At 42.4% G+C, this 10,292-nt stretch overlaps 1 pseudogene; it reads left to right on the forward strand.

The window, feature by feature from the left end:
- Nucleotides 1-588: 588 nt before the first annotated feature.
- LOC112394729 (glycine cleavage system H protein, mitochondrial-like) lies at nt 589-1,136 on the forward strand (annotated as a pseudogene).
- Nucleotides 1,137-10,292: the final 9,156 nt, after the last annotated feature.

Below are 10,292 nucleotides of genomic sequence, written 5' to 3' on the forward strand. Positions count from 1 at the left end.
CTTTTATGATTAGTGCTTTCTGTGTTTTAAGACATTTTTGCCTATCCTAAGTTTGCACAGTTGAACCAACTTTGTATAACTGGTATAAACTCCATATGGATATGATTATCATTTTTATATATTGCTGGATTCAATTTGCTAATACTTTGTTTTACGACTCAGTAGTAATATTTTTTAATTTGCTAATTTTTTGTCTATGTTCATGAATGATATTATCTGCAATTTTCTTTTTATATAATGTCAGTTTTTGGTATCAGTTATGCTGGCCTCATAAAACAAGCTGGGAAGTGTTCCCTTCTCTTCTACTTTTTTTTTTTTTCGGTACGCGGGCCTCTTACTGTTGTGGCCTCTCCCGTTGTGGAGCACAGGCTCCGGACGCGCAGGCTCAGCGGCCATGGCTCACAGGCCCAGCCGCTCCGCGGCATGTGGGATCTTCCCGGACCGGGGCACGAACCTGTGTCCCCTGCATCGGCAGGCAGACTCTCAACCACTGCGCCACCAGGGACGCCCCTCTTCTACTTTTGAAGGAGTTTATGTAAGATTGGTGTTTTATCTTCCTTAAATATTTGGTGTGGCTCTATATGCTGCGCGGATTCCCTCTGCACCCCTGCGAACATGGCGCTGCGAGTGGCTCGGAGCGTGCGGGCCGCGGTCTGCAGCCTGCGCGCCATCTCTGCGCCCAACGCGCCCTGCCGCCGCGGCCCTCGGGACTGCGGGTGGGCGCCGTCCGGGCGCTGCGCACCGGCCCCGCTCTGCTGTCGGGTCGTAAATTCACAGACAAACATGAATGGGTAACAATAGAAAACGGTGTTGGAACAGTGGTAATCAGCAATTTTGCACAGGAAGCTTTGGGAGATGTTGTTTACCGTAGTTTGCCTGAAGTTGGGACAAAATTGAACAAACAAGACGAATTTGGTGCTTTGGAAAGTGTGAAAGCTGCTAGTGAACTCTGTTCTCCTCTCTCAGGAGAAGTAACTGAAATTAATGAAGCTCTAGCAGAAAATCCAGGACTTGTCAACAAATCTTGTTATGAAGATGGTTGGCTGATCAAGATGACACTCAGTAACCCTTCAGAACCTGATGAACTAATGAGTGAAGAAGCATATGAGAAATACATAAAATCTATTGAGGAGTGAAAATGGAACCCCTAAATAAACTAATTTGAAACAACTTAACCTAGCATAGTTGTCTTAAATTAGTGGTGGATTTTTAAAAAGCAACTTTTAGCAAAAGAAACTGCTTGCAACATTGTTGCCTGAAAAAAATACCCCTTAACTTCCTAATGATTTCAGATAAACACTATACATCTTTTTCACAACACCCTGTGATTTTTAGGCTAGTCTCCAGTTATAATACTCAGAATTCCTGAAATTATCTGTGGTAAAACTAGTTACAAAAATTTTGTAATTCGAGGATAACATTGTTATCTTAACCTTATATAATATTGTAACTTGCTTACAGCCGTCCCTGGATTTGGGTCAAAATACTCAATGGACTTGCCACTGGAAATAAATGACAGTGGAGAAAAGTTTGTTAGTTGTATAGTGTCCAGTGAAGAACGTTACTATCTTAATTTTGTAATATACTGTGTTTACTGGTGCTATTTTTATACGGTGAAGCAACAGCCTTGCAGGAAAATAAGAAACAGTTTAATAATAAAATATTCAACTTCTTAAAAAAAAAATTGGTGTAATCACCAATGAAGCATCTGGGCCTGGAGTTTTCTAGTGGGAAGGTTGTTAATTATGAATTCAATTTCTTTATTATAGATCTTGAACTATTCATGTATTTTATGTTTTTGTATGTTTTGGTAAATTATATTTTTCAAGAAATTTATCCATTACATTTAAGTTGTTAAACATATTGGCGTAAGGTTATTCATAATTTTATCTTATTCTGTAGATTTTGTAGAGATGTCCTGTTTTTCATTACTGTTGTTGGTGATTTATGTTTTCTCTCTTTAATGAATCAAGAGATTCATCAGTTTTATTGGATGCTTATTCCATTTACCTTTAATGTAATTACTCATATGATTGGATTCCAGTCTGTCATCTTGATATTTGTTTTCTTTTTGTCCCCTCTGCTTTTTGTTCTTTTATTTCTCCATTCCTGGATTGTTTGGGTTAGTTATTTTTAAGTAATTCATTCTTTTTCTTCTATTGACTTTTTAGCCAGTTCTTTGATCATTTTTTAAGTGGTTACTTTAGGGATTACAGTATCTGTCCTTAATTCATCACAGCTGATTCACGTTTAACGAAACCTTTACAACGGTATCGTTGTATTTACACCTTTATTGTCCTTTGTACTGTTGTCATTTATTTTACTTCTATAAATGATCTAAACTTCGTGATCCACTACTGTTTTTACTTTAAAAAGGCAATTGATTTTTTTTTAAACTTTTTTTAAAAAATTAATTTATTTTGGCTGCATTGGGTCTTCATTGCTGTGCATGGGGCTTTCTCTAGTTGCGGTGTTTGGGGGCTACTCTTCGTTGTGTTGCGCGGGCTTCTCATTGCAGGGGCTTCTCTTGTTGCGTGCAGAGCATAGACTCTAGGCGCGCGGGCTTCAGTAGTTGTGGCATGCAGGCTTTAGAGCACAGTCTCAGTAGTTGTGGCGCACGGGCTTTGTTGCTCTGAGGCATGTGCGATCTTCCCGGACCAGGGCTTGAACCCGTGTCCCCTGCATTGGCAGGCGGATTCTTAACCACTGTGCCAGCAGGGAAGCCCGGCAATTGATTTTTTAAAAAAATTTAAGAAAAGAAAGAACAGTAGTATTTTTATTTACCCACATTTTGCCATTTTCAATGTGCTTCTTTCCTTTTTGTGGACCTGAATTGTTATCTCTCCCTCCAGCCTGAAGAATTTTCTGTAGCATTTCTTGGAGTAAGGGGCTCTTGGCTACAAATTATCCCAGCTTTTGCTTTTCTGAAAATGTCTTTGTTTCATTAAAATTTTTGAAAATTGTGGCAAAAATACACATAAAATTTACCATTTAAAAAAGTTACCATTTTATTTTTTTAAATTAATTTATTTTTTGGCTGCATTGGGTCTTCATTGCTGTGAGTGGGCTTTCTCTAGTTGCGGCGAGCGGGGGCTACTCTTCCTTGCGGTGCACGGGCTTCTCATTGCAGTGGCTTCTCTTTGTTGCAGAGCACGGGCTCTAGGCACGCAGGTTTCAGTAGTTGTGGCACGTGGGTTCAGTAGTTGTGGCTCGCGGGCTCTAGAGCGCGGGCTCTAGAGCGCAGGCTCAGTAGCTGTGGCGCACGGGCTTGGTTGCTCTGCGGCATGTGGGATCTTCCCGGTCCAGGGCTTGAACCCATGTCCCCTGATTGGCAGGTGGATTCTTAACCACTAAGCCACCAGGGAAGCCCCAGATTTACTATTTTAAAGTGTACAGTTCTGTGCCATTAAGTACCTTCATATTATTGTGCAACCATCACCACCATCTATCTCCAGAACTTTTTCACCTTCCCAAACTGAAACTCCATCCTCATTAGACACTCCCCAATAGAATAGAGGGCAGACTAGAGCCCAGAAGTAAACCCATGCATGTATTGAATATGATCATATGAGTTTCAACAAGGATGCTAAGACCATTTTATGGGGAAAGAAGGTTTTTCAACAAATAGTGCTGGAACACAGTATTGTAAATTAACTATACTCCAATAAAAATTAATTTAAATAAATAAAATTAAAAGAAAAAACAAGTAGTGCTGGGAAAACTGGATCTCTACATACCGAAAAAAAAAAAAAAAAAGGAAGTTGGACCCTTACCTTTACATATACAAAATTTAACTCAAAATGGACGAAAGAACTAAGAGACCTCAGAGATGTAACTATAAATACCTAAGTGATCTAATTATAAAGACCTAACAGCTAAAACTACAAAACTCTTAGAAGAAAACAGGAGAAAACTTCATGACATTGATTCAGCAGTGATTTCTTGGATATAACACCAAAGCACAGGCAACAAAAGTAAAAATCCATTAACTGGACTACATCAAAACTAAAAACTTCTTTTCATCAAAGGACACAACCAACAGGGTGAAAAGGCAACCTATGGAATGGGAGAAAATATTTTCAAATCATGTATCTGATAAGGGATTAAGATTTCAGAATATGTAAAGAACTCCTACAACTCAACAAAAAAACCCCAATTAGCCTGATTAAAAAATGAGCAAAGGAGGGACTTACTTCCCTGACGGTCCAGTAGTTAAGACTCCACACTTCCACTGCAGGGGGCACAGTTACGATCCCTGGTCGGGGAACTAAGATCCCTAGCAAGCCGCGTGGTGCGGCCAAGAAATAAAAAAAATTTTTTAAGTTAAAAAAAAAAATGGGCAGAAGACTTGAATAGATATTTCTCCAAAGAAGATACACAAGTGGCCACAAGCACATGAAAGAGTGCTCAACACCATCCTTAGGGGAAATGCAAATCAGAACCGCAAGAGGAAATAACAAGTGTTTTTTGAATGTGAAGAAAAGCAGTATGTTACTGGTTGGTAGTGTCTTTTATAGTGCAAAATAAAAATAGTAAAAAGGAAAAAAAGGAAAATAACAAGTGTTGACGAGACTATGGAGAAATTCGAATGCTTTTGCTGCTACTAGGAATGTGAAATGGGGGAACAGCCACTGTGGAAAACAGTATCCAGTATTTCGAAAAACTAAAAGTTTCAGGGCACTTCCCTGGTGGTCCAGTGGTTAGGACTCTGCGCTTCCAATGCAGGGGGCTCGGGTTCGATCCCTGGTCAGGGCACTAAGATTCCACATGCTGCATGATGTGGCAAAAAAAACCCCAAAATGAAAACCCTAGAAGTTTCAGATTTGCGAGATGAAGTGTGTTCTGGACGTTGGGTGCACAGCCGTGTGAATGCATCTAACACTACTGAATGATAACACATAAAAGTGGTTAAGATGTTTAATTTTATGTTATGCATATTTTACCACATTTAAAAAATATTTGAGAGAGAAAAAGTACGTGAATTCCAATTTCCAGTTTTTGGTGATTATGAATAATGCTGCTGCTGCAGACATTCTCATACAGGTTTTTGTGTGAACATGAGTTTTCCTCTCCCTAGGGTAAGTATCTAGAAGTAGGATTGCTGAGTCATAAGGTAAGTGTATGTTTAACCTTACAAGAAACTTGACGAACTGATTTTTGTAGTGGTTGTACATTTTGTCACACCAATGTGTGAAAGTTCCAATTGTTCCACATTGTCACCAGCACTTAGTATTACCGTTTTTTCTGCTCCGTTCTAATGGGTGTGTAGTGATGATCTCATTGTGGTTTTAATTTGCATTTCTTAATGTCTAGTGATGTTGAATCTCTTTTCCTATGCTTATTTGCCATTTGTATGTCTTTTTTGATGAAGGGTCCAGATCTCTTACTCATTTTGAAAAATTGAGTTGTTTGCCTTGTTTCACTGAGTTGTTTTTTTTTTTTTTTTGCGGTACGTGGGCCTCTCACTGTTGTGGCCTCTCCCGTTGCAGAGCACAGGCTCCGGACGTGCAGGTTCAGCGGCCATGGCTCACGGGCCCAGCCGCTCCGCAGCATGTGGGATCTTCCCAGACTGGGGCATGAACCCGTGTCCCCTGCATCGGCAGGCCGACTCTCAACCACTGCGCCACCAGGGAAGCCCTCCACTTAAGTCTTGAACCCTCAAAGTCATCCACGAGGGTTGGAATCAGTTTCTTCCAAACTCCTGTTAATGTTGATATTTTGACCTTTTGCCATGAATCTTATTGGCAGCTAGAGTGGAGAATCCTTTCCAGAAGGTTTTCAGTTAACCTTGCCTGGATCCATCAAAGGAATCACTGTCTATGGAAGCTACAACCTTATGAAATGTAGTTCCTAAAAATCAGACTTGAAAGTAGAAATTACTTCGTGATCCACAGGATGCAGAATGGGTGTTAGCAGGCATGAGGATGTTAATCTCATTACATCTCCATCAGAGCTCCTGGGTGACCAGGTGCATTGTCAATGAGCAGTACTATTTTGAAAGGGTTCTTTTTTCTGAGCAGTATGTCTCAACTGTGGGCTTAAAATATCCAGTAAACTGTGTTGTATACAGATGTGCTGTCACCTAGGCTTTGTTTTTCCATGTATAGAGCACAGGCAGAGTAGATTTAGCCTAATTCTTAAGGGCCCTAGAAAATCCAGAATGGTAAATGAGCATTGGCTTCAACTTCAAGTCATCAGCTGCATTATTCCCCGACAAGGGAGTCGGCTTGACCTTTGAAGATGTGAAGCCAGGCATTGCTGACTTCTCCTCTTTAGTTATGACAATCCTAGATGGTGCCTTCATCCAATATAAGACGGTTTTATCTGCATTGAAAGTGTTCAGTGTAGCCATTTTCATTAATCATCCTAGCTAGGTCTTCTGGACGACTTGCTGCAGCTTCTACATCAGCACTTGGTGTTTCACCTTGTACTTTTATGCCACGGAGGTGGCTTCTTTCCATTAAACCTCATGAACCAACCTCTGCCAGCTTCGGACTTTTCTTCTGCCGCTTTCACACCTCTCTCATCCTTCCTAGAATTAAAGAGCGTTAGGATCTTGCTCTGGATTAGACTTTGGCTTGAGGGAATGTTGTGGCTGGTTTGATCTTCTTTCCAGATCACTAACTTTTTTTTTCAAACCAGTAATAAGGCTGTTCCGCTTTCTTATCATTTGTGTGTTCATTGGAGTAGAACTTAAAAAAATTCAGGTCTTAGTTGCGGCATGCATGTGGGATCTAGCTCCCCGACCGGGCCCCCTGCACTGGGAGTGCAGAGTCTTATCCACTGGACCACCAGGGAAGTCCTTGGAGTTAGCACTTTTTAATTTCCTTCAAGTATTTTTCCTTTGCATTCATAACTTGTCTGTTTGGTGCAAGAAGCCAGCTTTCAGCCTAATCTTAGTTTTTGGCATGTCTTCCTCACTAAGCTTAATCATTTCTAGCTTTTGATTTAAAGTGAGAGATGTGCCACTCTTCCTTTCACTTGAACACTCAGAGGCCATCGTAGGGTTATTCATTGGCCTGATTTCAATATTGTTGTGTCTCAAGGAATAGGGAGGCCTGAGGAGGGGGAGAGAGACGGGGGAACGGCCAGTCTGTGGAGCAGTCAGATCACATACATTTATTGATCAAGTTTGCCATCTTAGATGGGCACAGTTCGTGGTTTCCCAAGACAGTTACAACAGTAACATCAAAGATCACTGATCACAGATCACCATAGGAAAAAAAATAATAATACTGAAAAAGTTTGACATTGGGAGAATTACCAATATGTGACACACAGAAATTAAGTAAGCAAATGCTGTTGGAAAAATGGTGCTGGTAGACTTGCTTGATGCATGGTTGCCACAAACCTTCAGTTTGTGAAAAAACGTCAGGGACTTCCCTGGTTGTCCAGTGGTTCAGACTCAGTGCTTCCAATGCAGCGGGCCTGGGTTTGATCCCACATGCCACACTAAGACCCCGTGTCGGTGTGGCAAAAAAAAAAAACCCCAAACCGCCAATATCTGCAAAGTGCAATAAAGTGAAGCAAAATAAAACAAGGCAGGGGACTTCCCTGGCGGTCCAGCAGTTAAGTCTCCGTGCTTCCAATGCCAGGGACTCAGGTCCGATCGCTGGTCAGGGAACTAAGATCCCACGTGCCACATGGTGCAGCCAAAAAAAAAGAAAAACACCAAACAACAAAGCATGCCTGTACTTTCTTAACAGTGTTAGGTCTTCCCAGTCTTCTTTTTTTAAAAATAAACTTATTTATTTTTGGCTGCGTTGGGTCTTCGTTGCTGCACACGTGCTTTCTCTAGTTGTGGCGAGTGGGGGCTACTCTTCATTGCGGTGCGCGGGCTTCTCATTGCGGTGACTTCTCTTGTTGTGGAGCACAGGCCCTAGGCGTGCAGGCTTCAGTAGTTCTGGCACGCAGGTTCAGTAGTTGCGGCGCACGGGCTTGGTTGCTCTATGGCATGTAGGATCTTCCCAGACCAGGGATCGAACCGGTGTCCCCTGCATTGGCAGGTGGATTCTTAACCACTGTGCCACCAGGGAAGTCCCTTCCCAGTCTTCTGATCTGTGAACAAGGATGTCTTTTTGTTTATTTAGGTCTTTAATTTCTTTCAATTATGTTCTATAGTTTTCAATGTACAAGTCTTGCACTTCTTTTGTTAAATTTATTCCTAAACATTTTATTCTTTTTGATGCTGGCCTGTGTGCTGTTTAAGCAGGGTGACTTCATCATGAACATAACATTTCGGGAAACCATCTAACTAGAGATTAGGTTCTTTGGTTGGAAAAGAAGCCTGGGACTTACCTTTATGATTCCTGTTTTTTCCCCCTTTCAGTTTTTAGTCTGTATTTTGAATTTGGTTGGAATAGGGCCCTGTGTCACAAGGGCTTCTCTACAGTGAGAGAGAGCCAGGATGCGGGGAAGGCAGGCTTTGGAATCCAGTAGACCTTTGGCTTTCTCTGGCTGTGTGACCTTGAGTACACATCTGAGCTGCCCTTTTCTCATTTGTCAGTCTTTGGAGCTGTTTTTGAGGATTCAGTGAGCTAAGTAAATGAAAAAGCACCTGGCTGCTGCTTGGCCCCCATTGGGCTCATTTCCTAGACTGATGTCTCAGAAACAGCCCAACTGGAAACTTGGGGCTCATTTTAGCGCTTCTGAACTTTTCATTGTGATAATTTTCAAATACACATAAACATCGAAATCACCTTCCTGTGTTCCTGACTGTGGATTAATTCACATCTTCCCCCTCCTTAGCACTGCCTCTGGCCTGGCGAGGACAGCCTGTTTCCCCTCCCCATTTAATTTCTGCCCCCACTTCCTCCTTGCCACACTGGGGTGAAAACGTTAACACTTCAGTCCAGCTGTCTTTAGCCAAAGAGCCTAGGACTATGAACGCTGGGAACTTACTGCTTGGAAATGGGTTAGAATCCTAAATATTTCCCTTTTGAGGGCTCAGGTCAACCCTGGGCCCCTAGTTGTGGGGACCATTATGGGGCCCTTTCTGTAACAGGCACTCAGCGTCTTCTCTCTGGTCTCGGTCAAGTGGACCTGAAGCTGGTTTTCCCACCAGGATCTGATTCTTCACTCCTCTGGGCAGGGTCCCTCCTCACCCCTCTCCACCTCTTCCCATTCATCTCCCCCACAAGGTCCAGTTTCATGCTACCCTTCCCGGAAACCTTCCCGATTCCCACCAGCCAGAAGCTTTTACCCCTGCTGCCTGTGTCCCCTGCGTATACCACTGAACACTTTTCTGTTTTATCTTGTTTAAGCATCATTCTGTCTTTTCTTCTAGCTCTCGAGCTGGCTAGCCTGAGGGAAGGGCTGCACCCTGTCCACGCGTGTTGTCTGGCCTGGCACAGGAGGACACAGGTGCTGCACGCACATCTGCTGGGCCACTGGCCTGAGGCAGGCGGACACCTGTTAACATTTTCTGGGGTGGCGCCGATTAATGCTCAGTGTGCGGGTTCACCTCACATGGAGGTACTGGTTATTTTTCCTGAGACAATGTAAAATAGTGGAAAGGACAAACAGGAGTCTGAATTATGGTACTTGAAGAGAATCTTCTTTAGCCCTCAGCAGATGATCGAACATAGTGTAAAAGCTCTGTGACAGTAACAAGGAAGACCTGCCAAATGATGCCAAAGCAGCTCACTCACAGTATTCTTCTGAGTTTTCAAACTTGTTCAAAGCCGATATAATGTTCAGTTCGAGGGAGGACTGGTAACCTCTCTTCAGTGCCCAGCACAGTATCAGACTCCGCGTTGTCATCTCTCTCGGCTTCCTGGGTTTATTTCCACACGGTTTCCTTTCCTACAGCCTCATTCCCCTGACGATTTCCTGACTGGCAGGTAGCAAAAACAAAGTGTAACAGAGAATAGGGATGTACTGTCAGCCCAGCTCCAAGTGCTTTTTCAAGGAGTTACTTGTGACTTAGGCAGATATGACCCCTCTTTCTTAGGTGCTCATTCTTAGCCCTGTAAGATGAGGGTGATTGGAAGACCATGAGGTTATCCACAGGGGACCACAGAAGAAGGACCTGTATCGAGCTGATAAAGGCTAATTAGTATCAATTCCAATTGGTAAAATTAACATTTAGCTGGTATTTGTGTTTTCCCCTGAAATTTGGACAAATTTACCAAAATGTTTTTTAAAATCTATTTTATCACAAAATCACTTCACGTAACAGTTAGGGAGGGCTGTAAGCTAGTGCTTGCAACCCCCCTCACCAACCTGAATCCTACACATCAGGCATTCAGACTGAGGCATTCTAAGATAAAGATGCAAGAAGTGGAACAAAG

The sequence above is a fragment of the Neophocaena asiaeorientalis genome, unplaced genomic scaffold (assembly GCF_003031525.2).
Source record: "Neophocaena asiaeorientalis asiaeorientalis breed wild unplaced genomic scaffold, Neophocaena_asiaeorientalis_V1.1 scaffold242, whole genome shotgun sequence".
Taxonomy (NCBI): domain Eukaryota; kingdom Metazoa; phylum Chordata; class Mammalia; order Artiodactyla; family Phocoenidae; genus Neophocaena; species Neophocaena asiaeorientalis.